The sequence below is a fragment of the Canis lupus genome, chromosome 23 (assembly GCF_003254725.2).
Source record: "Canis lupus dingo isolate Sandy chromosome 23, ASM325472v2, whole genome shotgun sequence".
NCBI classification, from domain to species: domain Eukaryota; kingdom Metazoa; phylum Chordata; class Mammalia; order Carnivora; family Canidae; genus Canis; species Canis lupus.
In genome coordinates, this window is record NC_064265.1 from 35049320 (window position 1) to 35070555 (window position 21236).

General features: G+C 38.4%; 1 protein-coding gene across 3 annotated transcripts in view; it reads right to left on the reverse strand.

The window, feature by feature from the left end:
- PIK3CB (phosphatidylinositol-4,5-bisphosphate 3-kinase catalytic subunit beta) overlaps window positions 1-21236 on the reverse strand; it is a 203053-nt gene that overhangs the window by 155658 nt on the left and 26159 nt on the right. For all 3 annotated transcript variants that reach the window (XM_035704803.2, XM_025449126.3, XM_035704804.2), the window contains one exon: window positions 2916-3020. The gene's annotated coding sequence lies outside the window, so the exon portion shown is untranslated. The remainder of the gene's footprint in view (window positions 1-2915; window positions 3021-21236) is intronic.

Sequence of the window (21236 nt, forward strand, 5' to 3'; positions counted from 1 at the left end):
TCTTAAAAAAAAAAAAAAAAAAGAAAGAAAGAAATCTGTTGCATTTCTATATGAAATAATGAATTAACAGAAAGAGATATTAAGAAAATAATACCATTTAAAAGTGCATAAAAGAATGAAATACCTAGGAATAAATTTAGTCAAGGAAGTAAAAGACTACTCTGAAAACTATAAGGGACCGATGAAGATACTGAAGGATAGGAAATGTGAGTGTCTCAGTCAGTTTAAGCGTCCAACTCCTGATCTCAGCTCAGGTCTCAACTCAGGATCAAGCCCTGCATTGGGTTCCATGACCAACTTTTTTAAAAAGTTTTAAAAAATAAACTTTTAAAAATAAAAAAAGAAAGAGACTAAAGACAACACAAATAAATGGGAAGGCATATCATGTTCATGGACTAGAATTAACATTGTTAAAATGTCCATACTACCCACAGCAATCTACAGATTCAATGCAATCCCTATTAAATACCAACAGTACTTTTCACAGAAATAGAACAAATAATCCTAACATTTGTATGGAACTACAAAAGACTCCTAACAGCCAAGGTAACCATGAGAAAGAACAAAATTGAAGTAACACAATTCCAGATTTCAAACTACACTACAAAGCTACAGTAATCAAAACAGCATAGTAATGGCACCAAAAAAAAAAAAAAAAAAAGACCCAGAGATCAACAGAACAGAATAGAAAGCCAAGTAATAAACCCACACTTCTATGGTCAATCTACAACAAAAGACACAATACACAAAAGGGAAAGGACAGTCTCTTTAATAAATGGTACTGGGAAATTGGACAGATACATACAAAAAAATGAAACTGGACCACTTTCTTATACCACATACAAAAATACACTCAAAATGGATTAAAGACCTAAATGTGAGACAGGAAAACATCGAACTCCCAGAATAAAACATAGGTAATAAATCCTTAGACATCAGCTATTTTTTAAATATTTTATTTATTTATTCATAAGAGACATAGAAAGAGAGAAGCAGAGACATAGGCAGAGGGAGAAGCAGCCTCCATGCAGGGGCCTGATGTGGGACTCAATCCCAGGAACCCTGGATCACACCGAGCCACAGGCAGTTGCTCAACTGCTGAGCCACCCAGGCGTCCCTAGACATCAGCTTTGACGGTATTTTTCTGGATTTGTCTTCCCAAGCAAAGGAAAGAAAAGCAAAAATAAATAGTTGGGAGTATGCCAAAATAAAAACCTTCTGCACAGCAAAGGAAACCAACAATAAAATGAGAGACAACTTAGAGAATGGCAGAAGATATTTACAAATTATATATCTGATAAGTAGTTAATATTCAAAATACCAAAGAATTTATACAAGTCAACACACAATTTATACAAGAAAACAATCTGATTTTTAAAATGGGCAGAAGTACTGAATAGACATTTTTCCAAAGACATACAGATGGCAAGACACATGAAAAGATGCTCAACATCACTGATCATCAAAGAAATGCAAATCAAAACTACAATTATCACTTCACACCAGCCAGAATGGATAGTTATCAAAAAGACAAGAAGTAACCAATGTTGGTGAGGGTGTAGAGAAAAGAGAATCCTCATGCAGTGTCAGTAGGAATGTAAATTAGTACAGCCACTCCGGAAAACAGAATGGAGGTTCCTCAAAAAATTAAAAACAGAAATAACATACAATCAGATTAATTTTACTTCCAGGATATTCACTCAAAGAAAACAAAAACTCTACTTCATAAAACATATGCACCCCTAAGTTTACTGCAGCATTATTTATAGGAGCCAAGATATAGAAGCAATCTAAGTTTACACTGATAGATGAATGGATAAAGATGTGTGCGCACGCACACAGACACACACACACATATACATACAATGCAATACTACTCAGCCATAAAAAAAAAAGTGAAATCTTGCCATTCATGACAATATGCACAGACCTAGAGGGTGATATGTCAAAGACAAACACCATATGATTTCACTTATATGTGGAATCTAAAAACAAAAGAAGCAAATAAACAAAAAAACAGACCCCTAAGTATAAAACAAACTGGTGGTGGCCAGAGGGGAGGATGGTGGCAGGGTGCATGCAACTCTTACTCTTGGGTTTGTGAGTTCAAGCCCCATGATGGGCATAGAGAATATTTACAGTAAAATATAACAAAGATTCTAAACAGATAAAAACTAAGTCATGGGGATAAAAAAGTACAGTGCAAAAATAAGTTCTGTGATTACAGAATGCTACATGCCAATTATATCTCAATAAAGCTGGGGGAAAAGTTTGGCATTAACTGATCTACAAAAGGCTTACACCAGGATATATGGTCATGCTGACTGTAAATTCAGTACTTAGGAAAATGACTGCTCCATCCTAAATACATTCTACCTATTGATTCAATAAATGAATGAGTTGAAATACTCACTTTATCACCTTCTCTTCACTCTTTATTTTATTGCAAGCTTATTTTCAGCCAGAAACACTGTGTAGAAAGAGGCCAGCTATGACCTCCTACCAACTCCAAAAAAGCTTCAAAAAGCTTCAGTTTTCAATTAACCTCTCTAAAAAGCTTTCAACAATACTGACCCCTTCTCTCTCCTTCATGAAGCTCTGTTAACAATGGGGTAAACATAATCCTAAATATCAGACTATTTTAAAACAAGGCCTAGGATTTCTATCCCCCAACACAGAGATTAACTAAAAGATTAAGAATCTAAAGGTGCCTGGCTGGTTCAGTCAAGAGCATGCAACTCTTGATCTCAGAGTTATTAGTTCAAACCCCACGGTGAGGGTAAGGATTACCTAAGGTAAAATATTAAAAAAAAAATTAAAAAAAAGATTTAAAATCTAACCAATATTCACATTTTCCTTCTATATTTAACTTCTGGAAAATCAGTGTAAATAAAGATACAAAATCGGATACTTACCTCAAAATGACAGCCCCCATTTCAGTCTTTTAAGATGACAGATGATGTCATTACTTATTTTTTAAACTGAAGTTTTCATGGAAGACTTTCAAATTAGAAGATACACTACAAGAAAGAGTGAAGAAAGGTATTAACACCTAAATGAACTAAATTAAAAATAAAATTTTATTACTTGTATGACATTTGATTGCTTATAACTATTTCTAAATATGGGGAAAACATAAAAAACATATGAACTAGGCAGCCCAGGTGGCTCAGCGGTTTAGCGCCGCCTTCGGCCCAGGGTGTGATCCTGGGGACCTTGGATCGAGTCCCACATCAGGCTCCCAGCATGGAGCCTGCTTCTCCCTCTGCCTGTGTCTCTCTCTCTCTCTCTCTCTCTCTCTCTGTCTCTCATGAATAAATAAAATCTTTAAAAAAAAAAGACCTTTTAACTACAATATTAAAATTGTAGAACATTAGAGCGAGAAGGGACCTAAAATGGATGTCCTATACAACTATCAAAATTCTCTCATTTTATCACCTCTTTCTTGAAAACTCTTTTCTGTAACATAGTAATTTTCTTTTTTTTTTTTTTATTTAAAGATTTTATTTATTCATTCATAGAGACACAGAGAGAGAGAGGCAGAGACCCAGGCAGAGGGAGAAGCAGGCATCATACAGAGAGCCTGACTTGGGACTCGATCCCGCGGGGGGGGGGGGGGGCTCCAGGATCATGCCCTGGGCTGCAGGCGGCGCTAAACCGCTGCGCCACAAGGGCTGCCCCTAATTTTCTTTCTACTTCTCAAACTATTTCTCCATCTACATCATAAGCTGTTAACTATGGATATTTCATTTTCCCCCTTTCTTGTTTATTTTTTTAAAGATTTTATTTATTTATTCATGAGAGACACAGAGAAGAAGGCAGAGACACAGACAGAGGGAAAAGCAGGCTCTCCATGGGGAGCCTGATGCAGGACTCGATCCTGGGACCCCAGGATCACTACCCAAGCCAAAGGCAGATGCTCAACCACCGACCCACCCAGATGCCTCTTCTTTAATATCTGAAACACACAAAATATATGGAAAGACGCATGCAAAGATGAACACTATAGATCATCCCACAGAAGAACATCAATATTACATCTACCTATGTGCTCCTCTCCTCCCAATCTTTATCCTAAATATTTACTATTACATTACTGTTTAAAGCAAAACCTTGTCACATATGTATATATCCCTAAACAATGCTGTGTTTAGGTTTGTTATCCCTGGCTCCCTTTTACAGCTTTATAAATTCATACGCTGAATTTTGTCATTCAAATATTTTTCTAAGCTTTGTCCATGTCACTTTCTTTTTTAAGATTTTATTTATTTATTTGACACAGAGAGAGAGCGCACAAGCAAGGAGAGCAGGAGAGGAAGAAGCAGGCTCCTTGCTGAGCAGGGAGCCCGATATGGGGCTTGATCCTAGGATCCTGAGATCATGACCTGAGCAGAAGGCAAATGCTTAACTGATTGAGCCATGTAGGCACCCCATCCATGTTACTTTTTAATTGTTACATTTTAATTGTATTTCATTATATAAATATGCCACAATATATTCACCTATTCCGTTTTCAGGCATTTGGATTGTTTAAAGTTCTTTGCTTTTATCAACATTATTATATAAATCTCAAAAAAAAAATCTCCAGGTACACATGAACACTGATTTCTTTAGAGTATGTTGTAAACCTAGAAGTGGAATTGTTGGGTTATAGGACATGTAAACACCCAATTTTACCAAAAATGCCAATTTGACTTCCAACTGTATCACTCTACCAACTCACCAGCAGTATGTAAACTGATGACACAATCCTCTCCAATACTTGGTAAAGTGAGATTTCTTAATTTGTGGAAATACAGAACACAATACCATGATTTCAATTTGTATTATTACCTGATTAGGTTGAAGACCTTTTCACATGTTTATTAATTATCTATGTTCCTTTCCACATCCCTTTGTTCTGTTCTGGCCATTTTTATTGGGTAGTCTTTTTCTCATTACTTACTAGGCTTAATATATTCACAACCAGGACTGGCTACATAATTTGCAGGCCCAGTGCAAAATTAAAAAGCAGGGCCATGAAATGCTGAGTGGCTCAGTCGGTTATGTCTGACTTCAGCTCAGGTTGTGATCTTGGGGTCCTAGGATTGAGCCTCATGTCAGACTCTGTGCTGGGTGGGGAGTCCCCTTGTTCGTCCCCCCTCCCTTTGCCCTTCCTCCTATTAATGCTCTGTCTTTCAAAATAATAAATAAAATTAAAAAAAATAAAAGTAGGGCCAATATTTAAAAATTAAGAATTTTAAGAATGATAGTTTAGCATGAAAGTAAGTATGGGGCCCTGTGTGACCAGATTGTATGTACATCCATGAAGGCAGCCCTATTCAGGACACTAATTCTATATTATATATAAAATAATTTTTTCCAAATGTGCAACAATTTTTTTCCAAATTTAGTTTATCTTTTCATTTTTCTATGGTGTCTTTATTTTTTTAAATTTGTTTTTAAGTAGGCTCCACACCAGTGTGGAACCCAACATGGGGCTTGAACTCACAACTCTGAGATCAAGACCTGAGCTGAGATCAAGAGTCAACGTTTACCCAAGTGAGCCATCCAGGGCTCCTATGGTATCTTTGGATGAAGATTAATTTTAATGTCAAAACTATCAATCTTTTTTTAAGTTGACCCTTCGGTCTCATTGGGAAAATCCTAGTCTTCACACAGTTTGATGGCTTTGCTTTCTCATAAGAATCCTAAAAAATGGGTGCTTTCCAATGATCAGTGAGCTCACAGCCCTCTCTTCTCATCCATAATGTCCCATTCTTCACTAATAAAATCTTAAAGGACTTTATGTCCTTTATTGATAGCAGCATCCTAATCACATCATTTAATTCACTTCTAGGCAAGCCCACTCAAATTGGATTAGAGCTTGTGCTACACACCAAGTTTAGAACTATTATTTATATGTTGTAGTACTCCAAGTCAGAAATTTTCATAAAAACTCCAAACATCTGATTAGAACATTTTACATTTAAATATTTAAAAGAAGGAAGAAAAAACTTACAAATCTTCGAGTTTCATAAAATTAGGAATTAAAGAAAGGAGAGGGATCCCTGGGTGGCGCAGGGGTTTGGCGCCTGCCTTTGGCCCAGGGCGCGATCCTGGAGACCCGGGATCGAATCCCACATCGGGCTTCCGGTGCATGGAGCCTGCTTCTCCCTCTGCCTGTGTCTCTGCCTCTCTCTCTTTCTCTCTCTGTGACTATCATAAATAAATAAACATTTAAAAAAAAAATTAAAGAAAGGAGAGTATAAATGTTGCTATAAAGGTCGAAAATTTTTTTTCATTTTGTATCTTCAAAAAAAGACTGCCAGGAAGGAAGTAATTTTTTTTTTTTAAAGATTTTATTTATTTATTCATGAGAATAAATGTCAGCTGTGAGCCTGACGTGGGACTAGATCCTGGGGCTCCAGGATCAGGCCCTGGGCTGAAGGCAGCGCTAAACCGCTGAGCCACCTGGGCTGCCCCAAAGGAAGTAATTTAATTCTAGTGTTGGTTTCTTTGTTTTTGCAATAAGGTCAATAAGAATGTTATAAAACAGACTTTAGACTATATTAAAATATACCAAACTGCTTACTTTTCCAAAAGGAAGGGAATCAGTCAACTCAGAAATAACCACAATTTGCTGGTGCAGGATGTTGACAGTCAGGGAGGCTTTGCGTGTGGGTAGGGGCAGGGATATATGGGAATTCTCTACTTCCTACTCAATTTTACTGTGAACCTAAAACTGCTCTAAAAATGATGTCTATTTAAAAGGTGAAAAGGGACGCCTGGGTGGCTCAGTCAGTTAACTGAACAACTCCTGATTTCAGCTCAGGTCATGACCTCAGGGTCATGAGTTTCAAGCCCCCATTGAGCTCTGTACTCAGATGGGAGTCTGCTTGAGATTCTCTCCCTCTGCCCCTCCACCCATTCACACATGGGCTCTCTTTAAATACATAAACAAAATCTTAAAGAAAAAAAAAAGGTAGAAAAAGAAATGTATCAATTACCAACAAAAAAATAATCAATTTGACACAATATAGGCTAATAAATGTTAAGTATACTGCTTACTCTTCTTGAACAGTTAACAAAATTACTCTGATGTTCAAGCACACAATTCAATAAACGTCACTTGTAAAATTCTTAGTAAAGCTTTAGGTGAAAACAATGTTATTAATAACCTTTGCATGAAGATCCACTCACAGCTTTATTATGAAAAGAAAGGGAAAAGTTCTGTACAAACAATAAATACCCATTAAACTTTAAAAAGATGGGTAGAGAGGATTTCAAAAACTTATCCAAGCACTGAGAATAGCATATAACCAAACCAAAACCCCTACGCAGTCTATCTCTAGTCCTTGTTCAAGTAAAAGCACTTTTCTACAAAAACATAAACAAGGGATCCCTGGGTGGCGCAGCGGTTTGGCGCCTGCCTTTGGCCCAGGGCGCGATCCTGGAGACCTGGGATCGAGTCCCACGTCGGGCTCCCGGTGCATGGAGCCTGTTTCTCCCTCTGCCTGTGTTTCTGCCCCTCTCTCTCTCTGTGTGACTATCATAAATAAATAAAAATTTAAAAAAATAAAAATAAAAAATAAAAAAAAACATAAACAAAATACTATGCCCCAATCATGCAAGTTACATTATAATTTAAAAGTTGGCTAAACTATTCTATTTTTTTGGGGATCCCTGGGTGGCTCAGTGGTTTGGCGCCTGCCTTTGGCCCAGGGCGCAATCCTGGAGACCCGGGATCGAGTCCCACGTCAGGCTCCTGGTGCATGGAGCCTGCTTCTCCCTCTGCCTATGTCTCTGCCTCTCTCTCTCTCTCTCTCTCTCTCTCTGTCTCTGTGACTATCATAAATAAATAAAAATTTAAAAAAAAAAAGAATTCTTTAAAAAAAAAAAAACTATTCTATTTTTTTAAAAAAAATGATTTCAACCTCCCAACCTCCACCCACAAGTAAGCTAGCAAAAACAGGTAAACTCAAAAATCACTTCATGTATAAGTACTCATCTCTCTCTTCTTCCTCTTCCTCCTGAACTCAAAGTACTCCTCACATGTTACCACAAGGTCCTAGGTCTAAATTAAAGGATAAAGTAATGTAATTTGCACTACATTTTTTTTTTTTACAAAATGCAATTAGAAGAGTCAAAAATATTCTTTGATAGCTAGTACCCAAGAAAGAACCAGACTAAGATTGCTAGTATAAGAGCATTTGTCTGTTTTTATTTCTTTTTGTTTAACAAATGGAGATTATATATTCTGGGGTTTTTTAAATAAGGTTTTCAAAAAACCAAGAGAGCCAACAAGCATAGGGGAAAAAATGGACATTCTCATTAGGGAATAAACATAAAAACTAAAACCACAAAAAAAAAAAAAAAAAAAAAAAAAACTAAAACCACAATAAGATACCACCGTGTGCCCACCAAAATAGGTAAACTTTAAAGAAACTAAGGGCCTGCTGAGGATGTGGAGCAATGGAAATTCACATACCTTATAACATAGGAATTTCACACTAGACATAGGTAGGCTGTGTACACATTTCACCAAAAGATATTTGCTAGAATGATAAATAAATAAAACTACACGTAGACACCATTTTCCACAAATCCCTGCTTCCCAAGGTACTTTCTAAAGATTTAGGGGATCCCTGGGTGGCTCAGCGGTGTAGCCCCTTGCTTTAGACTCAGGGCGTGATCCTAGAGTCCCAGGATCGAGTCCCACATCAGGCTCCCTGCATGGAGCCTGCTTCTCCCTCTGTGTGTGTCTCTACTCTCTCTCTCTCTCTCTCTCTCTCTCTCTCTCTCACTCTCTCCCCCCCCACCCCGTGTGTATCTCTCATGAATAAATAAAATCTTTTAAAAAATAAATAAAATAAAGATTTATTTATCTTAGAGAGAGAGTATACACAAGTGCACACGCTCAGGAGGGAAGAGTACAGGGAGAGGGAGAAAGAAGTACAAACCAACTGGGTGCTGAGCATGGAGCCTGGCATGGAACTCAATCCCAGAACCCTGAGATCACCACCTGAGCCAAAAACAAGAGTCTGATGCTCAACCAATTGTGTCACCCAAGCACCCCACCAAGGTACGTTCTTGGCAAGGTTGTGAAGAAATGCCTAATATTGGGGTGCCCGCATGGGTTAGTCAGTTAAGTGACTTCCTTTGGCTCAGATCATGGTCATGCTCTCTCTCTCTCTCTCAAATAAATAAAATCTTAAAATTAAAAAAAAAAGCCTATTATCCACCATAACAACAAAATGTAATTATGTGAATTTTGTGAAAGATGTAATAACTAGCCTTATTGTGTTATACTATATATATACATGCATCAAAACATCACATTATACACCTTAAACTTACACAATCTTGCATGTTAATTAAATCTGAATACAGGTCAGCCCGGGTGGCCCAGCGGTTTAGCGCTGCCTTCGGCACCAGGGCATGATCCTAGGGACCCGGGATCGAGTCCCATGTCAGGCTCCCTGTGTGGAGCCTGCTTCTCCCTCTCCCTCTCTCTCTCTTTCTCTCTCTGTGTGTGTCTTTCATGAATGGATGAATAAAATCTTTTAAAAAAAAATCTGGGGATCCCTGGGTGGCGCAGCAGTTTGGCGCCTGCCTTTGACCCGGGGCGTGATCCTGGAGCCCCGGGATCGAATCCCAGCATGGAGCCTGCTTCTCCCTCTGCCTGTGTCTCTGCCTGTCTCTCTCTGTGTGACTATCATGAATAAATAAATAAAATCTTTAAAAAAAAAATCTGAATACAGCATGTAAGGCATTTTGGCAATACCTATCAAAAGTACAAACATATATGGCCTGGAAAAAAACCCAAAATCTCTACCAACAGAGAATTGCTTAAATAAATTATCCAAAAGAAAATCATGCTAATTAAAAAAAAAAAAAAAACTATACATACTCTATGGAAAGATCTGTGAAGATTTCCATTGTAAAGTAAAAAACACAGTATGTATGTAAAGGGAAGGGCAGGAAGACCAATTTGTAGAATAACGGGTATAATATGTGGGCTTTGTGAGTTTTGGATGGTAAAGATAGAAATAAGAATCTGTATTTTTTTATGGGATGCCAACGTGGCTCAGAGGTTTAGCGCCTGCCTTCTGCCCAGGGTGATCCTGGAGACCCGGGATCGAGTCCCACGTTGGGCTCCCAGCATGAAGCCTGCTTCTCCCTCTGCCTGTGTCTCTGCCTCTCTCTGTGTCTTTCATGAATAAACAAAATCTTTAAAAAAAAATCTGTATTTTTACTGTCTTTATTCAAAGAAACTCTAGTAGAAGGATACATAAAATAATAAACAGTTTCCTCGGTAGGTTAAGTAAGGTGGAAGAATGGAGTGAACAGGAACAGGATGGCTGAAAGCTGGCGATTGGGAAAGTTTACATTGTTTAACTGTCTTTTTTTAACTTTTTTGTTTTGTTTTATTTATTTACTTGAGAGAGAGAGAGAATAAATGGGAGGGAGGGGCAAAAGGAGAGGGAGAAGTAGACTCCCTGAGAAGGAAGCCCCATGTGGGGTTCAATCCCAGGACCCTGAGATCATGACCTGACCTGAAGGCAGACGCTTAACCGACTGAGCCACCCAGGTGTCCCTTTTTTTTTTTTTTAATTCATTTATGAGGGACAAACTTCATGGTAAGCACAAAGCCCAATGCGGGGCTCAATCCCAAGACCCTGAGATCATGATCTGAGCTGAAATCAAGAGTCAGATCCTGAGATCATGATCTGAGCTGAAATCAAGAGTCAGATGACTGAGCTACCCAAGCATCCCACAACCCTAACTTTAGGTTTAAAAAGTTTTTAATCCCACAGGAATCTATTATTACTAAATATATCAGTAACTTAATAAACCAAAATAGGGTCCAAATACTATCAATATATACACATGATAACAGAACTATTCTTTCACCATCTCCGTAACTGAGATCCCAGCATTGCCCATCAATGTCACTGAAGTCTATAGTATAACTATGTTTATCTGGCCGAAATCATCAACCCAAGATCCTTAAAACTAGTCTTCTAAAGATATTTTCTCTTAATTTGCAATGACATGGATGGAATTAAAGGATATTACGCTAAGTGAAATAAGTCAATCAGAGAAAGACAAATATCATATGATCTTACTCATATGGAGAATTTAAGAAAGAAAACAGGATCATAGGGGAAGACAGGAATAATAAAACAAGATGAAATCAGAGAGGGAGACAAACTATAAAAGACTCAATCGGGAAACAAACTGAGGGTCAATGGAGGGGCGGGGGTAGGGGGATGCGGTAACTGGGTGCTGGACATTAAGGATGGCACGTGATGTAAAGAGCACTGGGTGTTATATAAGACACTGACCTCTACATGTGAAACCAACAATACATTATAGGTTAATTAACTGAATTTTAATAAAAATTTTTAAAAATAAAAAAGGTACCATCCAGAGCTTGCCAACCAATTTTACCTCCTCCTTAAACAACGATATAACTCCTATCATGAACTATCCTAATGAATTATATCATCCGATACTCATTAACCTAAAATGCAAAACACTGTGGTATCTATAAAGACGCTGCTCATTCCAGCACCCAGTCCATCAAGCCAACTCCTATGCACCTGCACCAGTTCAGGTGACATTTTCTCTAGAGCCCTTCCTAATTCCCTAAGGCTCACTCCCATAGGATCCTGCTACGACCTGTGTCAGTACATTATTAGCTTTATTTTTTTAAGATATTTATTTATTTATTCATTCATTCATTCATTCATTCATTCATTCATGAGAGACAGAGAGAGAAAGAGGCAGAGACACAGGCAGAGGGAGAAGCAGGCTCCCCATAGGGAGCCCGATGTGGAACTCAATCCCGGGACTCCAGGATCACACCCTGGGCCGAAGGCAGACGCTCAATAGCTGAGCCACCCAGGCGTCCCACATTATTAGTTTGAAATCATTAGATTACAAATATCAGGTTGCTTATCTTCCCTACTGGACTGTGAATCCCTCATGACAAGGAGAGTGAGTTATATTCATATTAATAATACAAGTATTCAGCAAAGTGCATTTACAAATGGCAGGTAATCAGGACACCTGAGTGGTTCAGTGGGTTAAGTACCTGCCTTCATCTCAGGTTCCTGGGATTGAGCCCCGCATCAGGCTCTCTGCTCAGCGGGAGTCTGCTTCTCCCTCTCCCTCTGCTTGCTGCTCTGCCTGCACATGTGCTGGTGTACGCGTGCTCCCTCACTCTCTCTGTCAAATAAATAAATAAAATCTTAAAAAAGAAAAAAACAAATGGCAGGTAATCAAAACTGCTCACAGAATGAATTCAAGAAACTACACTTGTAGGCAAACTGTGAGCATGGCTGAAATTCCACTTAACGTTCTCTCAGCCCCAGAGACATTTTAACTTCATTCAGTCCCAGCTTTGAAGGAAAGAGCAACTCCAATAACACTCTTCTTTACTGAAATATATTAATACCTTAGATTAATATCAAACACTTGAAAATATTATCTCAATCACTTCAGGAATGTTGCACAAAAATATTTCAAAAAATATAGGTGTCTATTAAAAGGTAGTCACGAAATAGGTGATGGAGTGCTGAATTTTATGACATTTTGTTCATTTCTGACTTACGAGAAATTGTGAGTTATAATGACAACAAAAAAATAAGAATATATAATATCTTCTAAGAAGGAAACAAAGATTACAGGGATCAGGCATTTCTCCACATAGTGTCTTTTTCTTTTCTTTTAGGATTTTATTCATTTATTTCACAGAAAGCACAAGCAGGGGGAGCAGCAGGCAGAGGCAGAGGGATAGGGGGAAGCAGGCTTCCTTCCTGCTGATGCAGGGCTGGATCCTAGAAGCTTGGATCATGACCTGAGCAGAACGCAGACACTTAACTGACTGAGCCACCCAGACACCCCTCTCTACATAGTGTCTTAAACACCAACTTATACAAGCTTTCCATTTCGACTGTCTCAAAAGGCCTGAGAAAGGGGAAACAGAGACTAGAAAAACCAACTATTCATATACACCCAAGAACTGTTTCATTCAGAATATGTTTTCAAATTTTATCAAATACTGGTAAAAACTAGGAACTAAGGAGAAAAGCAAATTTTAAGGATGTCTGTTAAATACATCTTAGTTGACTGTGAACCTGTCCTCCAAATCCAGAAATTCAAGAGAGCTTTCTATTTTGTTAGAGAATAAGGAACAATAGACAAAAAGAACTAGGAGATAAAGGCCTATATACTGATCCATGCATAGACACAGCTATATTTATGTCTGTGTCTATCTAAAAATACCAATAATTCATACTGATCTCGGATTCTAATCCAACACACCACAATGTTATTCAAGCCATATATAAACTCTCTTTATCTTCAATATATTGTTAAACTCACTTAATCTTAAATAAAGTAGTTACAGAATTCCTAATTCAAATCTAATTCAAATGAAAAATAATTCTACTAACAATAGTTCAGTATTTGTTTACAGATGTTTTGTTTTGAGCTTGCTTATAGTCAAAATTCTATGTAGTTAATTGGTTTCTTTTTATTCTCCCTTTCGATGTGGTTATTTATTAGAAATCCAGTTAGGTCTATTTGTGTTTTTATTTCACTTCAGTTTTTTCCTTTCCATCCTGATAGATTTTATGTACTTATTTTTTATTATGTGAGACATTAATACGGTTCTAGAGTCTGGCCTACACAAAAAAGATACACTCACAAAAACATCCCTCTTTCCATCCTGACTGCTTTCATTTCCATCCCCTTCCTTTCCACAATGTTCCCACCCAAATCCTGTAAGAAACCAATCTCATTAGTTTCTGGCTGATCCATCTTAGGTTTAGTTTTGCAAAAATGTGCAAATACTTACCTGTATTGTTTCCCTCTTTTCTTACATAAAAGGTAACATATTATAGCTATTCTTATGCACACTGCTTTTTTCCAGTAACAGATGTCCTAGAAATTACTCTATATCAGTTCATAGAGTTCTTCCTCATTCTTTTCTTACATCTGCACTGTACTCCACTGTATGAATGTACCACTGTTGATGGGCATTGTTTCCAGTATTTTTACAATGCTCTTATGTAAATTACTGACATCATCCTGCTCCCCTACAAACACCATCTCAGACAAAACTAAAAACAAACAAAAAACTGGCTCTACCTCCCAAAACCACCAAACTCACTCAACACTCCCACTGTTCCTGACATAGCCTCACTCCAAGTTATCATCACTATTTCTTGGCTGTTTTTGCTGTAACACTCTCCTAATCAGTCTCTCTGCCTCTACTCTAGCCTCTCTACAATTCAACTGTGCCAGAGGAACCCAAAATGTACTCTGTAGAGCACAAGTCAGATAATTTCCAATTCTTTGCTTAAAATCTTCCAAAAGCATCCCATTGTAACCCTACTTGAGTTGGACCTATGACCTACAGAAACCCTGTAGGGTCTGTATCTGTCCATCTCTGCCCTCATCTTCACTCTCTTCGTCATTTACTACTGTTTAGCTATACATTGTTCCTTAGGGCTTTTTTATACTTCAGATGTTCTGCCCCAGGTCATCTGCCATCTTCTAACATTCACGACTCAACCAAAAGTTACCATTTCTAAGAGGTTTCCTGTGTACCACCACAGTTAAAATATCACCTGGATCATTTTCTACCTCATCACTGTCATAATACTTGTTAATTAGTATTTGCAATTCTCATTTATTATTTATATTTTGTTTCTTCCACCGGAAAGGCAGGTTTAAGATTTTAATAAAAATAAAATAAAATAAATTTTTAAAAATATATTTTATTTTTAAGTAATCTCCACACCCAGCAGGGGCTTGAACCCCAAAGCAGAGAGTACAATGCAGAGCTCAATCTCACAATCCTGAGATCATAACAGAAGCTGAAATGAAGAGTTAGAGAATTAACTGACTGAGCCAACTGGGCACCCCAAGAAATAAAATCTCAAAAAACAAATTATCAAGGACTCAAAAACTCCTGTCTATGTAAGCTATATCAATATTTGCTGAATTTCAAGTTAAAACTGAGTTTAAATTATTTACTACATAAATGTTTAAAATTCTATTAATTGTTTACTTAAAACATTTTATATTTAGGGGCACCTGGATGGCTCAATCAGGTAAGCACCCAACTCTTAATTTCGGCTGAGGTCATGAAGTCAGAGTCGTGAGATCAAGCCCCATGTTGGGCTCTATGCTCAGGAGTTGGCTTGAGATTCTCTCTCTGCCTCTTCTCCTCCCCCTGTTCATGCTCACTCTAGCTCTCATTCTCTCTCAAAATTAAATAAAAACTTGGGATCCGGGATCCCTGGGTGGCGCAGCGGTTTGGCACCTGCCTTTGGCCCAGTGCGCGATCCTGGAGACCCGGGATCGAATCCCACGTCAGGCTCCTGCATGGAGCCTGCTTCTCCCTCTGCCTATGTCTCTGCCTCTCTCTCTCTCAGTCTGTGACTATGATGAATAAATAAATAAAATTTAAAAAAAAAAAAAAAAACTTGGGATCCCTGGGTGGCGCAGCGGTTTGGCGCCTGCCTTTGGCCCGGGGCACGATCCTGGAGACCCGGGATCGAATCCCACGTCGGGCTCCCTGCATGGAGCCTGCTTCTCCCTCTGCCTGTGTCTCTGCCTCTCTGTCTCTCTCAGTGTGACTATCATGAATGAATAAATAAATAAAATCTTTAAAAAAAAAATTAAATAAAAACCTAAAAACATTTTATTTTTAAACATATTTCAGTTTTAAGAACTTTATTTTTTAAAACAAAACTTTTAGTGAAAAGAGTAATACTGCTTTATATTTCTGCAAATCTCCTTAGTGTCTGGCTTAATAGAAGACAGCTAGGGGTGCGCCTGGTTGGTGCAGTCGGTTGAGTGTCTGACTCTTAGTTTCAGCTCAGGTCATAACCTCATGGTCCTGAGATCAGGCCCCACACATCAGGTCCTGCATCAGGCTTCACAACTCAGTATGGAATCTGCTTGAGATTCTCTCTCCCTCTCCCTCTTCTGCTGCTCCTTTCATCTCTCTCTCTCTCTCTCTCAAATAAATCTTTTAAGGAAAAAAAAAAGAAAAAGAGGACAGCCAAATTCTCATCTCTGCTTCTATATTCAATCTATTGTGATACCACAAGTTATATTTCTTCTGGAAAACTCTATCACATATTTGTAAGTGAATGAGAGCAAAAATAGCAGATAATATCTTAAGTTATGAAAACAGTTTTGACCTTACAGATCTGTATGAGCTCAGGGACCATCAGGGTCTCCATACTTTGAGAACTGCTCTATTCCATACTCTCATAATACTCCCATAGGCTGTATGATTTGCACTTACCAAGTGGCATCAGAATTATCTGTTAATCTGTCTCTTTATCTTAAAGTTCCTTAAAGCCATGAACCATGAATCTTCAACCTTGTATTCCCAGTGCTTCACACAGCATATTCCACATATCCTCTCAATAAACACTTCATGAATAAATGATAGAGGAAAATACCTTAATATAAAAAAGTGTATGTAAATAAAGCAGATTTCCCATGGCCAGTTCTTTAGCTAATAGAAATGCATAAAAGAAAAACTTTACAATACACTTAATAACAATTCCATAACTGGAATAAAGGATACATTCAGACCGATATGACCACACTAGATTAGACCTTTTCAAAGTTCAGCCCTGAGGGAACAAGGAAAGCAGATCCTAAAAAGTATCTTAGACTGTAAACAAACACCTACTACTCCAGTCTTCTGACTAAATAAAAGTATCCACCTCTGCAACAAGACAATTTAACCACTGTTTAAAACAACAACAAAAATGGGTGGGGAGGAATGTTGGTGTCTAGGTAGAGAGTGCCAGTGACTGATGACAAGGCTGAAACAGGTATGCTCAGTTTATGAATTTCTTGAAAATTGTCACTCAGATTAGAATATGAAAAAATATTTTTCCTGTCTTTATTTGCATTGTTTTTCAAATCAATGCCACCTTACATCTCTATGAAAAAACAGCATCCCCCCAAACACCAACATCATAACATTACTGAAGATAGGATACACAGGTGTCTGTCTCACTCACACCTAGCCTAGTACCTCACTGCTCAACCACTATGTCCACTTTAGAATACCCGAAGTACCTACACCAAGTAAAAAGAGATCCTTTTGTAGTAAGACCTACGGACTGGGATGAGATGTTACAGTAACCAAGAGAAGAGAAAAGCTCGTAGAACAATTCTCAGGAGTGATGGGGAACTGCAATGCAAAACTAAAGGAGCCTGGGGCTCTAGGGGAGCAGCCTAACATCCTAAAGGGAAGGCCTCCTTTTCTAGCTCTGTACTCTAAACCATAAAATGAACCTCTAAAATGCAGAGGCTCTCTGCCACACTTTTCAGGAAGTCTTTGTAGTTTGCACGCCCAAGAAAGTCCCAACCTCTTGGCAAAACAAATCTTACATTCCAAAGGTCTGAATTTTGACTAGAGTCAGCTCACTAGTATTTCACATATTGGCGACGCATTCAATTACTGTTAAATTGCTTACAACAAGCAGGTTAACATTATTACTACATTTTCTAGATAAGAAAATAGGAACAGAAATAACCTACTATGACTTGACCTCTTATGGAGAAAAGACATGTATTTTAGAAAATAATAGTCATCAAAATAATTTCCTAGCCCCTATTACAAAATTTTACAAAAGCACAAGCTCTTAAGCTTTTGGTACATAAAAATCACAAAATATTTTTGCATTAGCAACACAACTTGTAAATACAGAACCATACGAGGACATTCACTTTGGCATAACCTTGGAACACTGTTTATAGAACCATAATATCATGGTTTAGAAAATAAACTTTTCTTATTTTCTAGTTTGTTATCACAGGAAAAGAAACTATTATCCATTATGTTCACTAAAATTTCACTATCTGCTCAATTTTATTTATTTTTTTATATTGCCTATTCAAAGAGCCTCCTATGGCCCTTAAGTGGATGTAACATTCTCATTTGATAATCTCATCAACTGTTAAGAACAGCTCTACAGGGGATCCCTGGGTGGAGCAGCGGTTTAGCGCCTGCCTTTGGCCCAGGGCGCGATCCTGGAGACCCGGGATCGAATCCCACGTCGGGCTCCCGGTGCATGGAGCCTGCTTCTCCCTCTGCCTGTGTCTCTGCCTATCTTTCTCTCTCTCTCTCTCTGTGATGACTATCATAAATAAATAAAAATTAAAAAAAAAAGAACAGCTCTACAAAATAAGCTAAAATCTGGTCATTAAATGCAAGATACACAATTCCTTAGGAACTCTTTTTTTCTTTCCTGGGTATACTTACTGTGAGCAGCCTTTAGCAAACTCATTAAGTATAAAAAAAAAAATCAGCACTAGGAAACCCATTTTCCATTTTAAAAGGATTCTTCCTTCCCGTTACAAAAAAAATCAAAATTTCCTTATTTAGATCAGCAGACCAAAAGTTTCTATACAGACAAAAGAAAGATGAGTTAACACAATTATAAACACAAGTGCTTTGTTTATAAAATCTTCAGTGGTTTTCCAGGCTTGAAAAGAAACGTTACAGAGAACCACCACTGTACTCATCCAGCCACATGATAACTAAACATGCTCAGCAGACAGAGGAGCCCTAGGAATGACTAAATTGACCTATCTGGTTAAGGGTGGAAATGAAAAGTAGGCTCTGAACTCCAGGGAATCTGGCACCTATTTATTCAGAATTACTCTGAAGTGAGTTAGGCTTGAAAAGAGACCAGTAAGAGGCAAAGAGCTGGTATGGCCAGGAGAAAAATAAGTTAACATTAGGGAACCAGTGAGAAGATGGTCTCCTCAGAATCTGAAGGCTTTTAAAAACACAATTAAGGGGGCACCTGGGTGGCTCTGTTAGTTGGGTGTCTGCCTTTGGCTCAAGCAGGATCGAACCCCACATCAGGCTCCCTACTCAGCCAGGCTCCCTGCTCAGCAGGAGAGCCTGCTTTTCCCTCTCCCTTCGCCCCTCCCCCAGCTCGTGCTCTCTCAAATAAATAAAATCTTTAAAAAAATAAAAATGAAAATAAAAATAAACCACAATTAAGCATTACACTATAGGTTGTCTTGTAGTGCTGGTTATTTTATTATATGTCCTGTACCCTAAATCAGATTAAGAGCTGAGAAAAGATGGATTTATTTTCTCCATATGACATGATATTTCAATGGACTGTTAGAACTTCTATTCATCTTCTTCTTGGGGTGACTACAATGTGCAGAACAATGTTTAAAGTATGTATGGGCAGCCCGGGTAGCTCAGTGGTTTAGCGCCGCCTTCAGCCCAGGGCCTGATCCTGGAGACCCGGAATCGAGTTCTGCATCGGGCTCCCTGCATGGAGCCTGCTTCTCCCATTGCCTGTGTTTCTGCCTCTCTGTCTCTCATGAATAAATAAATAAAATATTTTTTAAAATAAATAAAGTATGCACTTTTAATTATTGCTTGCCTCAAGGAATGAAAACTGGGTAACTGGGGAAAGGGTGGAAAGGTTACCATTTCTCTAGGTTCAATTTTCCTAGGCCCAAGGTTTTCTTCGGTTTACCATTTTTTTTTTCACTATGTTCACTATGTTTTTTATTTAAAAGATATTTATTTATTTATTCATGAGAAAGATATTTATTTATTTATTCATGAGAAACACAGAGAGAGAAGCATAGACATAGACAGAAGCAGGCTCCTCACAGGGAGTCTGATGCGGGACTCGATCCCTGGACCCAGGATCACACCCTGAGCCAAAGGCAGATGCTCAACTGCTGAGTCACCCAGGCATGGACCCCAATTTACCTTTTCTTATTATTTTTTTTAAGTAGGTGCCATTCCCAACGCAGGGCTTGAACTCATGACCCGAGATCAAGACCTGAGCTGAAATCAAGAGTCGACTGCTTAACAGACTGAGCCACCCAGGTGCCCCAAGGCTTTCTTCAGTTTAATTCAAACATTACCAAGTGCCTACTATAAGCCAGGCATTGTGCTAATAAGTATTTTAGTGGCAGATACATGGTGAAAACTAAACTGTACAAGAAATAACAAGAGATGGTTCCCCACCCTCAGAAAGGAATAAGTAATTAGCTATGGGAATTTCAAAAGAGGGATCCCTGGGTGGCGCAGCGGTTTGGCGCCTGCCTTTGGCCCAGGGCGCGATCCTGGAGACCCGGGATCGAATCCCATGTCAGGCTCCCGGTGCATGGAGCCTGCTTCTCCCTCTGCCTGTATCTCTGCCTCTCTCTCTCTCTCTCTGTGACTATCCTAAATAAATAAATAAAATATAAAAAAAAAAAAAAAAAAAGAATTTCAAAAGAATGGGGTGAAAGCTAAGACAAAGGTATAGGATACAAAAGTGGGGCTCTTAGTGCAACCCAGATGGTTTTGGTTAAGTACACATGAGCTGAAAAGGTCTCAATGAGACCAAAGTTTGGGGGTGAGATGGGGGAGAAAGTTTTTTGACTGTGGATAGATGCTACACTAATATCTCTATATGAATTAATACATGATGAGGTGTTACCCATTTATCCCATTTTACAGATAAAGTAATGGAGGCGAAGAGAAGACAGATAACTTGCCCAAGATCCCATGGCTAACAACTACCAACTCAGTTCGGTTCCAAGACAGTAACAGAAAGGTTGGGTCTTAGGTTTCAGTATTCCTTGGGAAGATCAGGGCTCTTTCACCCTTATCCTTTATTCCTCTATCCTTAAGTTTTTTTCTTCCTTTCATTCTTCTACCTTTCCCTGGATTTTCTCCCACTCATCTTTCTTCCTTGGCTCAATCAGTAACATGGCCTTTCTCTTTGCACACATTAATATCAAACCTGGCCACTTTAAAACTAACCAAAATGGGTGCCCCAGTGGTTCAGTCAGTTAAGCGTCCAATTCTTGATTTCAGCTTAGGTTAAGACCCATCTTTGGGTCTTGAGATTGAGCCCCACATTGGCCTCACACACTGGGTATGGAGCCTGCTTAAGATTCTCTTTCCCTCTCCCTATGCAGCCCAGCCCCTTCTCTAAAAAACAAAATAAATAAATAAAAGCAAAAACTAAATAAAACTAGTCAAAACTACAGCAAAAGGTTAGACAGAATGTCAATGTCCATTCATACATTAAATGGACAACCAGAATGTTTAAAAAGCCATGAAAAGGAATAAAACAGTTCTATACCTACAGATATATAATATCAAATATACAAAGTGACAAAGAGACACAAAGAACAATGAGTATACTATGCTACCCTTTTGTGAGGGTGGA